Source organism: Typopeltis vanoorti, chromosome 14, assembly GCF_054136105.1.
Source record: "Typopeltis vanoorti isolate ZY-2024b chromosome 14, IOZ_Tvanoo_1.0, whole genome shotgun sequence".
NCBI lineage: Eukaryota > Metazoa > Arthropoda > Arachnida > Uropygi > Thelyphonidae > Typopeltis > Typopeltis vanoorti.
In genome coordinates, this window is record NC_143562.1 from 13829307 (window position 1) to 13850622 (window position 21316).

A 21316-nucleotide genomic window follows, 5' to 3' on the forward strand; every position below is an offset into this window, starting at 1 on the left:
TAGGAGGTTAGGTTACTTTACACTACACATTCCCATGCAATCCATTCCAACCCATAGATGTATTAGAATACAAATCATTAAAAAAAAAACAGTATTTGTATTTGTTATGTGTGTTCTCTGACCAATCTGTGTGTTTGTGAACCTGCTATGTTAATTCATATTTATGAATTTAGGGACACAAAACACACCTGTTGAAAAGATTATTTTATTGATTAATAATAAAATAATAACTTGATGTTTCGACCCCTGTATTGAGGTCATCATCAGAAGGATACATGTGTATAAGAACCAAGCTGCATGCTATTGCACTCTATACAGGTAAATTACATCTACGTGGTTAACTAATCTTTTTTCTTAGCCTGCCCTCTAGTGATAAAAAAAATAATAATAATTACCAATAAAAACTACAATAAACTCTGCTAAAGTCCTCATGTACTAGGATTCTGGAATTATACAGTTCATATTGTTATATTACAATTATCTTCTGGATTTGTACAGGTTGCTATTAAATGTTCAGGAGAAAAAAAAAAAAAAAAAAAAAAAAAAAAACCACTTCACCAAGACTTCTTGTATTGAGATTTTTCCTTGTGGTTGCTATGAAGGTTGCAGATGGGTCCTCCACATTCTTGGAATGGTTAGACCATCATTTTTATTCAGATTCGGATCATGTTTGAGCATTTCACAAGCTTCCTTGAATTTCCGCTCGAACCAGGTTTTGGTGCAGTGTAGGGAGTTGGTGCCTTTCCAATCAATTCTGTGGTATGTTTGGAATGCGTGGTCTGAAAGACCAGTTTTTCCAAAATGGAGGAATTTTATGTGTCGTTTGTGTTCATCCTTCCTGATTGGGATGGTTCGCCCTGTTTCCCCTATGTATGATATGTTACAAGTGCATTGTATTTTGTAAATCCCTAGGTGGGCTAGGTGTGGCAGAGGATCCTTGGAAGAACTGAGTAAGTGTCTTAATTTTGTCAGGGGTTTAAAGGTGGTTTTGATGCTGTATTTGTGTAGTGCTCTGTCTATTTTTTCAGAAATGCCTCTAACATATGGTATAGCAATAGCATTCTTGAAATCTTTTTTGTTATTAGTGGTATCTTTGTGGAGAATCTTGTGAATGGTTTTTATACTGTATCCATTTTTTATAAAGGTATGTTTGATGGTCTCATATTCATGGTTAAGAGCTTGTTCATTTGAACAAATAGTTTGAGCTCTGTGTTTAAGGGTGCTTATGACCCCTATTTTTTGTGTTGGGTGGTGATAAGAAGTTTTGTTTATGTACCGGCCTGTGTGTGTGTAGGTTTGCGGTAAACTGAGAAGGAGAGACAGCCTGAAGGAAGACATGTGACGAGTGTGTCTAGGAACGGAAGAGTTGTTTTTTTTTTCTATTTCCATGGTGAATTGGATGCATTTGTGTTGTTTGTTTAGGTGGCTAAGGAATGCATTTAGTGCTTCATGGCCATGGGGCCAAATGGCAAAAATATCATCAACGTATCTGAGCCAAATTTTGGATTTTAGGCACGCCAACTCTAGAGCTCGTTGCTCAAAGTCTTCCATATAAAAGTTTGCTGTTGGGCAGGAAAGTGGCAAGCCCATGGCTGTACCCTCTTTTTGAAGGTAAAAATTGTTTTGCCACACGAAATATCTAAAGCGGAGTACGTGGGCAAAGAGGACCGTGGTGTCGTGTGGAAACATGTTCTGTAAGAGCAAGATAGTATCACTGATTGGGACATTGGTGAAAAGGGAAGTTATGTCAAAGCTGACTAATAGATCTTGGTTGTTGAGTGTAATGTTTTTAATTTTGTTTATGAAATGTTGTGTATTTTTTATGTAGGAAGGGGAATGACCAACCAATTCCTTGAGTGTGGCTGCTAATTTTTTGGCTAAGTGGTAATTCGGGCTGTCGATTCCTTCCACAAATGGATGTAATGGTATGTCTGTTTTGTGTACTTTTGGCAGGCCATAAATTCTGGGCCCACGGGCATTCTTATCTTATCTTCTTATCACCACCCAACACAAAAACTAGGGGTTATGAGCACCCTTAAACACAGAGCTCAAACTATTTGTTCAAATGAACAAGCTCTTAACCATGAATATGAGACCATCAAACATACCTTTATAAAAAATGGATACAGTATAAAAACGATTCACAAGATCCTCCAAAAAGATACCACTAATAACAAAAAAGATTTCAAGAATGCTATTGCTATACCATATGGTAGAGGCATTTCCGAAAAAATAGACAGAACACTACACAAATACAACATCAAAACCACCTTTAAATCCCTGACAAAATTAAGACACCTGCTCAGTTCTTCCAAGGATCCTCTGCCACACCTAGCCCACCCAGGGGTTTATTATTATTATTATTATTATTATTATTATTCAGGCCTCCATGGAGTCAAAAGACTCATCGTGGGAGGTCCTTCCTAAAAACACAGTCCATCATACCACTCCTTAAACTCATTGACCGTTCTCGCTCTCACCACTTCATCAGGCAATCATTCCACGGTTCAACCACCCTCCATGCAAAGAAACCACTCCACACCCTCTTGCTCACAGTTTCCTTTCATAACTTCCAGGGATGGCCTCTTGTCATCACTCCTTCCCGCTGTTCAACCAAGCGAAAGAACTCCCCAGTGTCAACCCTGTAACCACCTCTCAACAGTTTAAAAGTCTCAATAATATCACTTCTCCTTCTATCCACTAAACTCTGCAGTCCACATTCTCTCAGCCGATCCTCATAACTATCCTTGTACAGTCCTGAAACCATCTTTGTCATCCGTCTTTGTACCCTTTCCACAGTTCATTTATCCCCTTCAAATCCTGGAGACCAAATCTGAGAACAATAGTCTAAGTGTGGTCTGATCAGAGACTTATACAACAGAATGATAACCCTTTTATCTCTGCAGGTCAGTGTCCTTCTCATAATTGCAGCAATCCTCTGTGTTACCTTCACCACCTTTGCAATATGTTCCCTAAATTTCAGGTTTCTATCAATCATCAATCCCAGATCTCTTGTCTCCCCTACTTCCTCCAGTATAACTCCTCCCATAGAGTATGCAGCATCCCATCGATGTTTCCCAAACCTCAAGACCTTACATTTTGCTGCATTAAATTGACACCCCCCATTCATTTGCCCATCTATCTAGCTTATTCAAATCCTCTTGCAGGGCTACCACATCTGCACTATTACTAATAATCCTTCCCAGCTTTGCATCATCCGCAAACAACTGAATATCCCCTTGCAATCCACTGGCAATGTCATTGCACAGGTAACATACTATACATAGGGGAAACGGGGCGAACCATCCCAATCAGGAAGGATGAACACAAACGACACATAAAATACCTCCATTTTGGAAAAACCGCCCTTTCTGACCACGCACTCCAAACATATAACAGAATTGATTGGAAAGGTACCGACTCCCTACACCGCACCAAAACCTGGTTCGAGCGGAAATTCAAGGAAGCTTGTGAAATGCTCAAACATGATCCGAATCTGAATAAAAATGATGGTGTAACCATTCCAAGAATGTGGAGGACCCATCTGCAACCTTCATAGCAATCACAAGGAAAAATCTGAATACAAGAAGTCTTGGTGAAGTGTTTTTTTTTTTTCCTCCTGAACATTCAATAGCAACCTGTACAAATCCAGAAGATAATTGTAATATAACAACATGAACTATATAATTCCAGAAGAATCCTAGTACGTGTGGTAATTATTTTTTTTTTATCACTAGAGGGCAGGCTAGGAAAAAAGATTAGTTAATCACGTAGATGTAATTTACCCGTATAGAGTGCAACAGCATGTAGCTTGGTTCTTATACACGTGTATCCTTCTGATGATGACCTCAATACAGCGGTCAAAACGTCAAGTTATTATTTTATTATTAATCCGTAAAATAATCTTTTCAACAGGTGTGTTTTGTGTCCCTAAATTCATAAATATGAATGCTGATCACCGTCTAACCTTAAAAGAAAGAGACTGCTATGTTAATATTTACTGCACATCTTCAAACTTGTGTTGGTGGGATTACCATAAAAAATAAATAAAACTATTATTCCAAAAATGGTACTGTTTGCAAATTACTCTTCTTTTTTATGATTAGTAATATTACTTATATTAATTTCATTTATTTGGATTATGTATCAAATTATTCACTTTTGCTAATGTTATGTTATGTCATTGATAAGATGAAATATTGTGTAATTTCCCAGAATACCAGATAATCCCAGCCACCTCAGCTTTGTATTTTATGGCACTATAAGTGCCAAATGGGATGATGATTCCCCCCCCCCCCCCAGGATTTCTACACCTATTTTTCCATGGCAAGATTACTATTCTTGCTCTCCTGTTCCAAGCATCTTATCTGAACTAATAACCAAAATAACCTTACTGGAATAAGGATTCTCATTCCCCACTCCACCGCAAACTCCCAACCTTATTCCAAACCGAAGTTCTCTAAAAAATCATGGCTCTCATTTCATGATAAAAATACAGCATACGAGGGTGGTCTGAAAAGTTCTCGGCCTCGTCCATAGATGGCAACACTAGCACCAAGATTTTTTTTTCTAAGTTTCTAAAACATTATTTCCTGTGAGTTCAATCAGTACATTAATTTCTGTGTCTCTCGCAAGTTGTTGTTTTAGTTTAATTATTATTATTATTATCATTGTAACGTGCCACATATCCAGCTGGAATGAGTGATGCGGCTGCTTACACCATCGAAATATTATTATTCCATTTTATCTGCCTTCAGTGTAATTATCTGCTTGTTTTCGGCTCTGCCAGCACTAAAATTTCCTCTGTCGGCGAATTTTGGTACTAAATCTTTTTTTTTGCGAAAATCATTTCCCCATACTTTCAAAAGTCTCAATATAAAATTTGGTTTCATTCATTTCATTTTATTGGTTTCATTTTATTGGCTTTAGCTACAGATTCCACCAAAGAGGGAAAGTTATTTTATGGTCACCCTGTAGAAGAGAGACAAGTATTAGGAGAATTGCAAGTGAAAGAAACAGAGGTGTATGAGATATGAATAAGGCTGTGAGAATGGATGAGATATTATTATTATTATTATCACCCCAAGACCTCATGGAGTCAAAGACTCATCTGGGAGGTCCTTTTATCACACACACATCTCATCATGTTGTGTCTTAAACACACTCAAACTCCTTGCAGACACCACACTCTCAGGCAAGGCATTCCAATCATTCACAACTCTGCACGAAAAAAACCTGCCTCTCACTTCCCTACTCACACCCTCTTTATATAGTTTCCAGGGATGACCTCTAGTTCTCACCTGATCTCCCACTATTCTCTGTAGAACTTCTCCACCATCCTATAACAACCCCTTACCAACTTGTAGGTCTCTATCGTATCTCCCCTCTTCCTCCTGTCCACCAGACTCTGCAAATTACATCTTCGCAATCTTTCCTCATACTCGACATTCCAGAGGTCAGAAACTACTTTAGTCAGTCCCCTTTGGACCTTTTCCAACATCTCTTCATCCTTCTGAAAACCCAGTGACCAAATCTGGGCACAATAGTCCATGTGTGGCCTAATCAAAGCCTTATACAAAGGAACAAGAATCTCCCTACTTCTACACGTCAGTGTCCTCCACATCATTCCCAGAAGCCTTTGTGTTGTCTTCTCAATTTTGGCGATGTGTCCCCTAAATTTTAGATCCTTATCTACTATCACCCCCAGATCTCTTATTTCCTCTACCTCTAACAATATATTCTTGCCAAGCATAAATTCTGCATCCCATCTTTGTTTTCCAAATTTTAAAACCTCACATTTTGCAACATTGAACTCACATCCCCATTTCCGTGCCCAATCACTCAATTTATTCAAGTCTTCTTGTAAGGCCACAACATCTTCACTACTCTTTATGGTTCATCCCAACTTTGCATCATCTGCAAACAACTGAATATCTCCATCCAAATCTTCGCCAATATCATTAATATACAAGTTAAACAGTAATGGTCCTAAAACAGACCCATGAGGCACTCCACTAGCGACTTTCCTTTTCCTGGATATCGCACCCCCATACACAACTTGTTGATACCTATCAGATATCAGATAGCCAGTCTCCAATCCAATGCACTAATCTAATATCCAACCCCATCTGCTCTAGTTTGACTGTCAACTTATCATGAGGTACTCTATCAAAAGCCTTTGCGAAATCCAAGTATATTACTGTGTATCCTTCTCCTCTGTCCAAGGAAGCAGTCACTTTATTGTAATAAGTAAATAGATTACTAAAACATGACCTCCCTTTAGCAAATCCATGCTGTTCATCAAAGATAATACCATTGTTGTCAATCCAACTGTGGATCCTAGTTCTCACAAGCTACTCCAACAACTTAACCACAACACCTGACACACAGATAGGCCTATAGTTTGATGCTTGAGTTCGATCACCTCCCTTATGAAGTGGCACAATCTTGCCCTCCTTCCACTCCTTAGGAACTTGATCAAGTGCAAGGCTCATATTAAAAAAATATGTCAAGGCAGGTGTCAACTCCCTGGCACATTCCTTCAGAATATGCGGTGATATATTATCAAGTCCCACAGCCTTATTTACATCTAGTTTACTCAACTCCCCAAACACCTCTTGCTCACTTACAGTCAGTCTCTCCTCCCCATCATCAACTGCTCTCAATCTCTCAATGAAGTCACATTCACAAGATTGAAAGATCTTTATGAACTGCTCATTAAGTATCTCCAACACACATTCTGCAACAGCTGTCATTATACCATTTTCTCCAATCAGTGTCATCCTTCCATAATCATTCTTTCTTTTGCTGGCTACATATCAAAAGAACTCCCTAGAATTCTTTTTGGCTTCATTAGCTAACTGCTGCTCATACCTCTCTTTAGCTACTCTCACCAACCAAGTCACCCGCCTTGCCTGGTCTTTGTAGTCCTCATGGAATTAGTTATTTCCACTTCTCTCATGCTGCCTCCATAATGCCCATTTTCTCTATATCACATGCTTAATCTCTTTATTTATCCATTTCACACCTACCTTATTTAACCTTCTCAGCCTGGGAATACATTTAAGCATTGCATCTACTAGATAGTTTTTGAAAATCCCCCAAGCTACATTGATCTCTTTTCCAGCTAACTCCTCATTCCACGCTACACCTGCAAGCTGTCTCCTGAACTCTTCATAATCACCCCCCTTATACTCTTTTCTCACAGGGATCCTCGCACTGCTGGCAACCATGCAGGTAATGACCTCATGATAACGCTCACCAATTGGTGGATGATTTGACACCTCATTTATAATTACATCCTCTGATGAGGTGACCAAATCCAAGACCATTAATCCTCGTGTGCCCTCTGTTACATACTGTCTGAGGTAGTTATCCCTCAAAAACTAAAGAAACTCATTTTCTTTACTTCCAGTTGCTATCTCATCATTCCAGTCTATATTGTGATAATTAAAATCACCCATAATGATCACCCTTTTCTTATTTGCTTGGCTAATACATTTCACTATCACCGCCATTCACATTACCTGATCTATAACAAACAACATCCCACCAAGTATTTTTGATTCCATTCACCTCTATCTCACACCCTACTGCCTCAAAACCACTGGCACTATTTCCGTCTTGCATCTCTACTTTGTATGGACATAACTCTTTCTCTATCATCAATAGCATTCCCCCTCCCTTTTTTCCCCTTCTATCCTCACGAAACACATCATGCCCTTCCATCTGTATTCCTGTCAGGATGTCATCCTCTTCCAACCATGTCTCACTTATTCCGACAATCTTTGGGTGAACAGATGCAATTAGTGCAACCATTTCATCTGCCTTGTTTCTTATACAAGGCAGATGTTTCTTATATATATCACCACATATGCTAAGGAATGTTCACCAGAGTTGGTTATGCCCTTGGCCTGGTTATTAAATGAAAGTCTTGCATTGGAATAAGGTTCCTAAGGAGTGGAAAGAGACCAAAATAGTACCACTCCACAAGCATGGTTCTAAGACTCCAACTAAGTCTTCAACTATAGGACAGTCTGTATAACTGTGCAACCATTAATGTGCAATGTATAAATGTGCAATCTCTCAAACACCTTGACCACACTGTGGTTGTGGTCAGGGTGTTTGAGAGATTGGCAAGGAATAGTATTCATGATTGGGTTGATGGATATAGCATTCTTTATGATGGTCAGCATGAATTTGTAAAGGGCAGGTAATTTAGTAATTTACTTGCATTTTATGCTAAGGTAACAAGTGTGTTAGATAAGGGAGAATCATATACAGTGATATTCTTGGACTTTGCAAAAGCATTTGATAGAGTACCACATGATAAGTTGGTACAATACAGAGGATGATAATAGGTAGTATATTGGTTAGATGGATCGGAGATTGTCTTTCTCTCTCTGAACGATACCAGCAGGTTGTGTATGATGGAGCAGTGTCCCAAAAAAGGAGGGTGACCAGTGCGTGCCCCAGGGTTCTGTTCTTGGGCCTCTACTGTTTAACTTGTTTGTAAACAGTATATCATGTAGACTGACTGGGGATCTTCGGTTGTTTGTTGATGATGCAAAGTTTGGTAGACTTATAAGTAGCACTGTTGATGTTAATTCCCTTCAGGAAGATTTGAACTGACTTTTTACTTGGACAAAGGAATGGGGTTGCAGTTTTAATATCAGTAAGTGCAAGGTGCATTTTGGAGTGCAAAAATATAAGGTACTATATCGATGGTACTGTACTGCAGGAAGCGGATGAGATTAAAGATTTGGGAGTGATGGTTGACAGTAGACTGAAGTTTAGAGGGTATAGTGCTAGTGTTGCAAAGACTGCACATCGTAGTGCTCCTATAATAAGAAGTATTCTAATATGTAGGAATAAGGAAGTAGTTGTGTCACTGTATACGGCACAGGTCAGCAGTGCCGTCCCATGGATAAGAGGTGCCTTTGTTCAAAGTTATATTTCATCGCCCCCATAAAATAGAATTTACAAATTAAAATGAAATTAATTTAAAGGAATTTTTATTTATTCAGTATATAAATACAAGAAATACATATGTGTACACAAAAATAGAGCATCTCAAAAAAAATTGTTTTTTCAATATCACAAAAAAATCACAACACAGTTCAAACTTGTTTTGATGCACCACTCATGAAACAGTATGTCAAAGCAAAGTGGCTGATTGGTTGTTTACTGTTCATTTTTTATCACCTTACTGTTTATTTTAAGTTGTGCAATCTATGTAGTAAAGTTTTACTTCATAAATAGGAGCATTGTATAAAAATTTATAATGAAAAAAATATAAAAAATTTTCAAGACGATAAATGTCTTGAAATGGCACTCCTCCTGATCAGGCACCTTCATGTGGGACACAACTTGCACACCTGCACAGGGCGGCCCTGCTGGTCAGACCACATTTGGACTATTGTGCTCAGATCTGGTTACCTGGTTTTCAATGTGATGTGGAGACACTGGAGAGAGTCCAGAGACAAGTGACTAAGACAATGTTGGGACTTTGGAGTGGAGAAAGGTTGAAAAAATGTGGATTGCATAAGAGGAAAAAAGGTGATATGATTTATGATAGAGACATTTAAGTTAGTGAGAAGATTTTATCAGATTAATCTAGAGGGGGATTATAAAAAGAGTAGAAGGTGAGAGGAGAAAAACCAGAGGTCATTCCTGGAAGTTATGTAAAAGTGTGGTGAAGAGGGATGTGAGGAGTAGATTTTTTACATGGAGAATTGTCAGTCAATGGAATGCATTACCAGAATCTGTTGTTATTGCAAGGAGTGTTAAGGAATTTAAGATTCTGTATGATAAATATGTTGTCAATTGAATGAACCCCCGTCAAGGGTGTAATAATAATGATAATAATTACTCTCACCTCAATACTCTCAAAAGTGATTGAGAAGGTTATCAACAACCAACTTCTTTACTTCCCTAGAGATCCCAAAAGTAAGCGAGAGTGAACTATTCTACTTCACTCTTATTTACTTTTGATAATGATTCGATATCCTTTAGAAATCAGTTTCCTCCTCTAGGCTAAATTTCACATCCAGCTTATCCTAGGATAAACATATTATGAATACATAAGTTTCTGTGCTTTAGCAGTTCTGTAGAAAATTTTCTGGTATTGAGACAACATGTTTTTAGACATATAACAAGTTTAAGAAAATGAACAAATATAACCCTATATGTTTCATAAGTCCTTCAAAAAAAAATTTTTTTTTTCGCATTTGACGTCCGTAGACTCTGTATGGTCACTGCCATACCTCACATGGTTTTGGCAATGATGTCTTCTGCTAGAATAAGTGGTAGTGTCGCAGATTCCCTTTCCACACAAAGTTTGTAGGACAATCACAAACATCCATGCCCATGGCCTCTTGGCTGGAGAGAGCGGACACAGCTAACTACTCGGCCACCCAGGCCGGCATTGAGGTCCTCGGACTTACATTATCAGAGGTAATTACAATTTATTAATTGTAATTACAATATATTAATTACAATCGCAGATGTTATCAGAACTTCACGATTGGTACATACAAACCAGTAACCAGAATAAATGTTAAATTAATTACTCTACAGGGTGTTCGGGATAAATTTGACAGTTTCGTAAGGAAAAAGAAAATCTTCTTTGTATCTATTAAATTTAATGAATTGACAAAAAAACATTACAGGCAGAGTTAATTACAATACTATCAACAAGATTTACTCAAAATAACCACCATTAGCATCGATCACAGCTTCAATTCTGCTTCGGAACCTCGAACAAGCTGATGCTACAGTCTCCCTGGGAAGGGCCGCAAAAACTGTTTTAATTTTATCCATTAACTGGGCTTTTGTATTACTGGAAGTGCGATTGGTGTCTTTTTCAACTGCGCCCCATACAAAATAATCCATGGGGTTAAGGTCTGGGGAGTTTGGAGGCCAAACATTTGGACTGGTGAAGTCGTAGAAATTTTCAGACAACCATTTTTGACTTTTCCCAGAGGTGTGGCAAGGGGCCGAATCCTGCTGCCATACATACGGCCTACCATTGGCTACCCTTGTTATCCAGGGCTTGACTACAGTTAGCAACTCCACGAACAAAGCCCGAATTCCAATGCCAGGGTTCTTCAACACCTGTTCCTGCAGATTTGCGAGGAATTCTGCTGTACGAACGCAATCAGATCGTCTGCTAGGGATCTTTCTTCTTGCTACATCCTCGTAGTCACCATTGCAAGTCTCTAGTTCATGCCTGATTGTTTTTACTGTATTCAGGGAGCATTGGGCAGCAGTCGTAATATCCTTATTTTGATGGTGGGCACGAATCATCATGATACAAGTTATTCTCTTCCATGATTCAGGTGGGTTCCAGCTATCCATCCTTTCTGACATCTTGTATATGAATGAAGAAGGGTCCAAACTTTTAAATGAAGAGAAGTGTGTGTTAATACATGTAACTTACGGAAAAATATAATTAATTATAAATATGTCAAATTTATCCCGAACACCCTGTATATATGTTGGAACAATGCTAGTTGTTGCTATTGCATTCTGTAGCTTGGCATGTGTTGTTTCCTAGGTCCATAGTAGTTCAATTTTTAATGAAAGGAGACCAAACATGGTGTAGGATTAAGCTTTGATTTTTGTTATATTGTGTGGGGATCTCCTTGAATTTCTTGTAAAACTATGATGATCAATGTATGGCATTTTTGGTTCTTACCAAACTATTTAATGTCCTGTGTTTGTTGTAAGGGATGCCAAACCTGATTTATGCTGTCTTCTTTTTTTCAATGTCTTTTACATGTTCAGGCATGAAAATCTCCCCAGACCTTCCCATCTGGCATACATAGCAAATGTCACAAGATCAACAAATCTCATAAACATGTGGTTTTTTCATGGGATGATCATGTGGGGATTTCGGTGATGTATGAACCTGGAGATTATATACAATGACAAAAAAGACACTTTAATGTTGTCATCATGGAGTAATATTGCCACTTGGTCTGTAACATTCTTGATGTAAGGTAGTGTGATTACATTCTTAAAATCTTGTTTAACTAAATGAGCTGTCAGAGGTGTATAAAGAATTTTGTCAGTCGTGTTGAATTTGTATTCATTGCATGACTTTCACTGAACAACTATAACTGTAGTGCTGGTAGTTTCTTGGTATATTTCTTTAAAACATGTGGCAAAATCTCACCTAGTCTGACTGCCTTGTTGAGAGTCAGAGCACTTGGTATTTTAAACAGTGTGTTAAGGCTTAAATACTGGGAGTACATCATATTGTAGATTTCATGGAGTATAAATGGTACTGGGAAAGGATTGGGTGTTACAAGTGTCAGTTTGTAAGATGATGTCTTAGTCATGAAGATGTCTCCATGACCAAGATGAAATGTTGAAAGAATTAAAATAGTTTTTAAACCTTTCCCAGTGTCATTTATACTCCATTAAATTTCCAACATGACAATATTTTAAACATATTCATTTCATTCATTCATTCTGTTCCTCAATCTTTCCCATCCCTATAGAAGTAATACTTGTTTCTCTTCAAAACAAAACTCTGCTAAAGTAATCATCATCAAATTCCTGGCATGTACCCTCAAGGGGTGTACATGATAGCACTACACGAAAAATTTACATCATTACTAACTTCCTATCTACAATTTTCCTCCAAATCAGTCTGTTACTTGTCAAGACTCCAACATTATCAGATCTTATATTTCTATCATCTAAGGCACTTTGTACCATATCAATCCACCTATATCTTGGTCTTTGTCTGGGTCGTTTTCCTGCCAACCTCTCAGAGAACACTTGTTTTGCTAATCTTTCCTCGCCCATTCTGTTTAAGTGACCATACCACCTGAGTATGGTCACTTAAACAGAAGTCACTTAAATTAGCTCTGCTAACGCATTCCTGGATGCTGGCAATGTCAAGTTCTTTCCTAATATCCTCGTTTTTAATATGATATTGCCATTGATGCCATCTGTTCATGCCTCTGATCTTTTTCAGGACGCTCATATCTGCGGTCTCTAGTCTTTGGTCAAGTAATCATGATGGCTTTATTGGGTTATTTCCATTAGCCTAATCATCCACTTCATCCAGAAAAATCATTCTGCAGTCATTTCTCCATCTATTGAATGCATAGCAAAAGAATTTCTTTGTGATTTCATCTAGGACCTTTTACTAGCTTGAACTAGTAAAAGGACTAGCTTCAACAAGTTCTAGCTTGAACTTCATGTCCCACATGCAACATCTCACTCTCCAGCTCTCTTTATACCTTTCTTATATCCTCTTCTCCACTCTGCATTCCTGTCTGATTTCCTTAGACATTTGTTTTACTTTTGGCTCCAAACATGTTTATCCTTCTCATTCTGGATTATACAATTTTCCACTGCTGTAAAGTTATTCTTAACTATCCCCCACAATATTGCTGATCTCTCTCTCCTCCTCCTCCTCCCCTTTAAGTTATTTCATGGTACTGCTCCAAGCTCTGCCCCATGAATTTCAATCCTGTCATTTGCCTTGTAATTCCACAAGACAGGTGATTGTGCTAAATAATCACTTTCCTTTCTTCTTCTTCTTCTTGAGATCACTGTATACCTGCACATTTCCCAAGTCAAAATCATGTGATCACTCTTACCAATTGAAGGATAAAAATGATATCTCGGTCAGTGATATCCCCAACACTGCAACCCAAGTCCATAACTATTGAACTTCATAGTTCTATCATATGCTGACTGACATAATTATCCCTCAAGAATTCCAGCAGTTCATTATTTCTGCAACCTGAAAATGTTGGATGGTGTACAGCTTGAGACTATTTTCCAAAAGTATATACAGCTGACTCTCACTATAGCAAAAAGAACTAAAACAAACTTGTTTGCTGTAACCAAATATTCATAGATACAATGTTATTATTACTATTATTATTAACAGACTTCCATGGAGCCAAGAGACTCATTGTGAGAGGTCCCACTCTGACAGGTACAGCTCATCACACCTAAACTTAAATACAGTCACTGTCCCTGCACTAACCACACTCTCAAGCATTGTATTTCAAATACCTACCACTCTCCATGCAAAAAAATCTACTCGTCATTCCCTGGCTCACACCCACCTTATACAGCTTCCAAGGATGGCCTCTCGTTCTTCCCCTGTTGTGCTAAATAAAATTCAATATAACAAACTATCCTCTACGGGGGTGGTCTGAAAAGTTCTCAGCCTAACAATGAAAAAACGAATTTAAAATTTCAAAATTATTTTTCTTTTTCAACATAATCTCCCTTAAGGCCAATACATTTATTCTAGCAATGCTCCAGCGCCATTATCCCGTCCCTGTAGTGGTTCTCAGTAAGCTTCTGCAAAATACCCCTCTACAGCTGCAATCACCTCTTGATTCAAAGAAAAACATTGACTAACCTGCCCGAAAAGGTGTTTTGGCAATGGAAAAATTGAGGAAGCCAAATCTGGGGAATAGGATGGATGTTCCAACAATTCATAGTGCAGATCCCTTAATTTTTCCATTGCCAAAACACCTTTGTGGGCAGGCACATTGTCCTGATGAAAGATGATTTTTTTTCTTCTGCAAAACAGGTCTTTTCTCACGAATTTTTTTGCCTAGTCTGGTTAAGAGATCAGAATAATATTCCCCGGTTATTGTTTTACCCTTTTCAAGATAATTAATAAACAAAATGCCTTTAGCATCCCAAAACACTGATACCATGACCTTTCCTGCTGATGGAACCGACTTTGTCTTCTTTGGTGCTGAACAACTGGCTTCTGTCCACTGTTTTGACTGCTGTTTGGATTCTGGTGTGTAATGGTGAATCCAAGTCTCATCCATAGTAATAAATCAATGCACAAAAGCAGTTTTATTCTTGTTAAAACACTCCAAGCACTGCTCAGAGATTTTAATGCAAGTGCGTTTTTGATCTGCTGTGAGCAAGCATGGCACCCATCTTGCGCAAAGGTTTTTCATTTGCAATTCTTCATACAAAATATATCCTACGCCGAGTCAAAGCACATGAAATTGCTGAGACTATGTCTATAGTCTCAGCAATTTCATGCACTTTGACTCGGCGGTCATCCAATATCATATCATGCACTTGATCAATGATTTCTGGTGGTGTTACACTTTTTGGATGTCCTTCATGTGGATCATCTTTAAGACTGGTATGGCCATGCTTAAACTTGGCCGCCCATTTCTTAATTGTTGTAAATGAAGGAGAAGAGTACCTAAACTTTTATGAACGTCGAATGAATTTCTTTTGGCATTAAACCTTCTTTTACAAAGAATTTTATAACAGCACGATACTCAATTTTATCCATTTCAAGGGATACAGACAGCTGTATAAAACAAACTACTCGATAGAATGACTTGCAATTTCACATGGATGCTTATGACAGATGTACCAACTTAGAAAAAAAAATTTTGCCAATAGCATTGCCGTCTATGGTCGAGGCCGAGAACTTTTCAGACCACCCTCGTATAATAAGCTATTTCTGTGGTCCATACAAGTTTGTTATAGGAGTCAACTGTGTGTAGTATACACAGATACAGAAGCTGATAACATTACAACTGGTTAACTAAACTGAAACCAATGTTAAGATAAGCTTGTCTCCTCCTAGTTGGGGAGAAACATAATAAACTAGAGAAGAAAAAATTTTGAGCTGAATATTAGATTCTAAAAAAAAAAAAAAAACTTTATGAATTCATACCTGATTAATTTTTAACCCTTTAACTTCGATGGTCGAGTTAACTTGAGCGCAGAAAAAAATGGTGACTTGCTACGATCGAGTTAACTCGATCGATGAAAAATCGATTTAACTCAATTTTTCATGCAGCATAGGGGTGTCCACTTAATCAAGTGGACACCCCTTGATTATGCAAATTTTATAAAACACTATTATTGCCATTTCTGTGAATGAACAAGTGTATATCAAGAGTGTATGATGCTGTCTGGACTTCTTACTTCATAAGAATTTTAACTGATTTTATTTATAAATTTTTTGCAAAATTAATTCAGCACATGGGACAATGCCAGTAGAATATAAAATCAGCAGTTAAAAGGTTAAACCTAGAGTTCTGATTTTGTCAATTTTGACTGTCACTTTGAAGCAACAAAGGAGGAAAAACTTAAGGTGGTAAATTGAGAATCTGTTAGAGAAGGATGCTTCAGTAAACCTAAATAAAACTCTGCCAATATATAAGTTTAGTTGTTCACTAAGTGATGTATAAGTTAAAAATAACAGTTCCTATCCCCCACTTCTCCATCCTGCATGGGCAAAATATGGCTTTTTTTAACTTTTCCCAACCCCATTTTCCCTATTGTCCTCCTTCCAAAATACTGTATATCTTTCGACAGTTATTGAAAATGAAAAATGAAATGAGGAATATGCAGAGTGATATTAGATGTTTATTGGAAACTAATGAAGGTGTGCAAGAGAATAGAATGAAAGAAAAAAGAGTTGACAAGTGATTCCAGGATAGCAGTATATGGAGATTCCATAGTTAGAGGATTAGTTAATGAGAGAGTCCAAAAGGTCTGCTATCCAGGAGGAAGAATGAGTAGGACAATTTAGGTATTGCACATGAGGAAGAAATGAGCAAGAGAATTAGTGGTGATTGTGGGGACAAATGATCTAAGTGGACATAAGGAGCATGCGAGGATGAATATTAGGAGGTTATTGAGAAGAGTGAAAGATAACAGTGTAGTTGGATAGGTTGTCAGTGTGTTACCGAGGTATGGCAATGATGAGTTGTGATGGAGAGCCGAAATCCTGAATGGTATGCTAGTGGAGCCTTGTGAGGAGAAGGGAGGCATGTTTGAAGGAAGAATGAAATTGTACAGGTGTATTGGGTTGCATTTGAATGGCTTTGGAGTGAGTGCACTGGAGAAAGTGTTGCTAGATGGATGTATAGTGTGTGGAAGTACAGCACGTGATGTGTACAAGAGATGAAGTGAAAAATCAGGAGAATGGTATTGAAGAGACAGAAGTGCTTGGCAGTAGAAACAGTAGTAGTATGAGAGATGAAGAGAGAATGGGAATGCAAGAGAAACAGGGAAATGGGGGGGGGAGATCCTGAGTGGACAGGGAGACATGGCATAGGGAGAGTGGATGTTGAAAGTGGCAGTGAATGTGTGTATGAAGATGGAGTATATTGTGATGTGGGTGGAAAAGTTGAGACTGAGCAGATATATGTGGTAAGTGATGATAAAGGTGATTGGGCAAATCACAACCAACAAGTGGCTTGGATAGGACTGGTCACTGACCTAAAAATGAATTATTGTATTTGTTTACAAATGCCAGAAGTATCAGAAATAAGGGAGATGAAATGGTTTCACTGATTGAGTTTATTCGTTCCAAAATCATTGATATAAGTGAAACATGGTTGAATGAACATGATATTCTAATAGAAGAAAGGGAATAGAAATGGAAGGATACAGTACTTTTTGCAAGGATAGAAAGGACAAGAAGGGAGTTGGAGTGCTGCTGATGACAGTAGGGGAATTATGTCCACATAAGGTAGACATGAAAGAGCCTCTGTAGCTCAGTCAATATAGACGAAGCTCTTTGGTCGAAAAGACCTGAGCTTGATTCCCATCCAAGAAGTGAGGAACCTTTATCTAGTCTCTTTTGACTAAAGGTGAGTTAGCCAATCTCATATGGAGGTAGGGACTTTCTTCACCTGGAAACTCGGGTTTTTCGTTCCCCAGAACAGGCAAACCACCCCATGAACACACGCATCTACAAACATAGGACACACCAGGAGGCATAGGACCAACCACCTTATTCTCAAGACAGTTGCAGTTGTGAAGTCCACAGCTAAGAAACTCAATGGTTCATGAAAAGCTTCAGACAAGACAAGAGGAAAATAGTGGCAATGGTTATGAGGAAGTGTGGTGTAACATGGAGGTTGACAGGAAGACATATTTATTAGTTGCATGTTGCTATAGGCCTGGGAATGTGGAGGGTGGTGATGAAGAAATGTATAAACAACTTGGAATAGTGAACAAAGGAAGGGTAATTATTATGGGTGATTTTAATTATGGTGGTATAGAATATATACAAATATATATACAAATGAAGAGATAGCATTTGGGAATAAAGAGAATGAATTTCTCGAGTTCTTGGGTGATAACTAGCTCAGGCAGCATATAAAGGAGGGCACGTGAGGATCAAGAGTTTTACATCTGATCATTTCATCAGAGGTTGTAATTGTCAGTTGGGAGTCACACTTTCCTCCAGTTGGTGAGAATGATCATTAAGTGATCACCTGGGTTGTGGCTAGCCAATATGCAGACTTTTGTGAGAAAAGGATATATGTGGAATTATAAGGCTGGTAATTATGACAAGCATAGGAGACAGCTTGGAGCTATAGCATGGAACGAGGAGTTGAGCAGTAAGGAAATAAATGCTGCTTAGGACCTGACAAAGAAATACATAACAGCATCAGTGTATTCCAAAAGGCTGAATAAGGTAGGTATAAAATAGATGAATGAGGAGCTTAAGTATGAAATCTGGAAAAGAATTTACTTTGGAGAATGTACAAGATGAATAATGGTAATAATCAGTTACATGAAGATTATAAAGAACAAACCAGAAAAGTGACTCAGCTAGTAACGAAAACAAAAGTAGAGTATGAGCAGAAATTGCTAAATCAGGCAAAGCAAAACCCTAGAGTTTTTTTTAGATATGTGGAAAGTAGAAGGAATAATGATCACAGTGGATGATATTAATGGATGAAAATGGCAGAATGGTAACTGCTGCAGAAGACATTGTTGAGATATTTGGTGATCAATTTATAAGGGTGTTTCATCGTAATCACGGTGGAATCATGAGGAACCTAAGTGTAGAGGATATAGGAGGGGATAGCTTAATTGTGAATGAGCAGGCGGTATTTGAGAAAATAAATAACCTTGAATGTCAATAAGGCGATAGGATTTGATGAAATATCTGCATCTTAAGGGAATGCTCCAGGGAACTGGCAGCAGCATTGGCCTGCCTGTTTAATAATAGTCTTACAACAGCACAGGTTCCAAGGGAGTGGAAAGAGGGTAAAATTGTTCCACTGCATAAAGGTGTAGCTTGATAAGGCTGTAGCTTCAAATTATAGACCAATCTGTATATCTGGTGGAGTTGTGGTGAACATACTGGAGAGATTGGTTAAAAGTAGGACACAAAAATGAGTTGACAACAGCAGTATTCTCTGTGATTATCAGCATGGGTCTGTTAAAGGAGATCATGTTTTACTAACTTATGTACTATAACAAGGTGACAAATACCTTGGACAGGGGAGATGCATATACAGTGGTGTGCTTGGACTTTGTAAGGACTTTTGACAGACTGCCACACGATAAGCTGTTAAATAAATTGAAATAGATGGGATTGGATAACTGACTTCTGAGTTGGATCAGTGACTGGCTGTCAGGTACGTATCGGAAAGATGTATATGGGGGTACAGTATCCCGAAAGAGGAAGGTCACTAGTGATGTACCGCAGGAGTCAGTTTTGGGACTATTGTTGTTTAATTTGTATGCTAATGATATTGGAATGGGTGTAACTAGTGATGTGTGGCTGTTTGCAGATGGCGAAATTGGTGGATGAAAATGACAAAGAGGCGATACGATTTGAGATCATGTTTTACTAACTTATGTAAGTGGAACTGTCAGTTCAATGTTTCAAAGTGTAAGGTTTTGAGATTTGGTAAGCAACAATGGGATACAAAGTATACATTTGGTGGGGAAACTTTAAAGGAAGTATAGGAGATGGGAGATCTAGTATTGGACAAGGTCAAAAAATTCCAGGGCCACGTTGCACAGGTTGTGAAGACATCACATTGGATAATGGGAATGATGCAGAACCCTGACATGCAGAAGTAAAGAGTTATGATGCCACGTATGAGACCTTGATCAGGCCTCATATGGATTATTATGCATAGATTTGATTGCCAGTTTTTCATGGTGATGAGGAGATATTGGGAAGGGTACAGAGAAGATTCACAAAGGTGGTCTTTGGAATGTGGAGTACAAGAACAGATGAGAAAATGTAAGTTGCAAAGCCTCTTGAATAAAAGGAGGGGGGGGGATATGATTGAGACATATAAGCTAGTCAGAGGTTGTTATAAGTTTGACATGGGAGAGATTTTTCATAGAATGGGGTGGGGTGGGGGGTACAACAAGAGGACATCGCTGGAAACTGTATGAGGGTATGAGCAGAGGAGTGAGGAGAAGGTTTGTTGCATGGAGAGTGGTTGTTTAGTGCAGTGCTTCCCAAACTGTGGGCTGTGTCCCCCTTGGGGGCCATAAGTTTGTTGAGGGGGGCCGTGAAATAATGAAAACAAATTTAAAATGTTTTAAGACTAAGTAGATTTTTTTTAATCTTAAAAGAAATGTATTTAATTTTTATTATTTATTATTTCTTTTTTGTTCTTTTTTATATTTTAATGGAAAAAATCACACATTGGTGTTGGTTAACAAATTTTGCTTCTTGTGTATTTCGGCGATTAATGAATATTTTAATAAATATATGCTTATTCGTATAAGTTTCGTTTCAAAGGTATTGATAAGAAACACAAAAAAGATTACAAACCAAAATGCTGAATATAAATTGTATTGAATATAAATACAATAAATATTATAATAATATATGTCTGTATTGCGATTTTTTTCCCGGCAGGGGGCGGGGCATGAAATATTTTAATTTTTGCAAAGAGGACCTTGTGTATCCATAAGTTTGGGAAGCACTGGTTTAGTGGAATGCATTGCCTGAGTGTGTTGTGAATGTAGATACATTGAATCAGTTTAAGACATGGTTGGATAAGCATTGTATGAGTGTGTACTGATCATGATGAGTCTGACTCCATGGAGGTCAGATATAAATAATTATAATAATATATAGTCAATGTTCTTATTAGTGCTACACCATGTTACCTTTCATCCCAGCAGTTTTAGTTTCCTGATTCAATAGATTCATTTGCTCAGAGAATAGCAATCTCTTCAAATGCCTGCTGAAATATACCATTCTCTTCTCTCATTAAAAGCATTCATGACATTCAGATATTCCAACCTCTCTTCCTAAATATTTATATGCTTCATAAATATGCTGCACCCTGTTACCTTTCATTCTAGCAGTTTTAGTTTCTTGATTCAATAGATTCATTTGCTCAGAGAATAGCAATCTCTTCAGATGCCTGCTGAAATATAACTCATTTCCTGCATACAATTCTCTTCTCTTCTCTCATTAAAAGCATTCGTGACATTCAGATATTCAAATCTCTCTTCCTAAATATTTCTGCTTCCATGTCATTCATTATCATCTGTTATATCTTTATTT

The 21316-nt window shown here is 37.9% G+C and overlaps 1 protein-coding gene across 10 annotated transcripts in view; it reads left to right on the top strand.

Moving 5' to 3' along the window:
- Positions 1-21316, top strand: part of LOC150099238 (uncharacterized) — an 825097-nt gene that overhangs the window by 796253 nt on the left and 7528 nt on the right. The gene's annotated exons all lie outside the window — the stretch shown is intronic.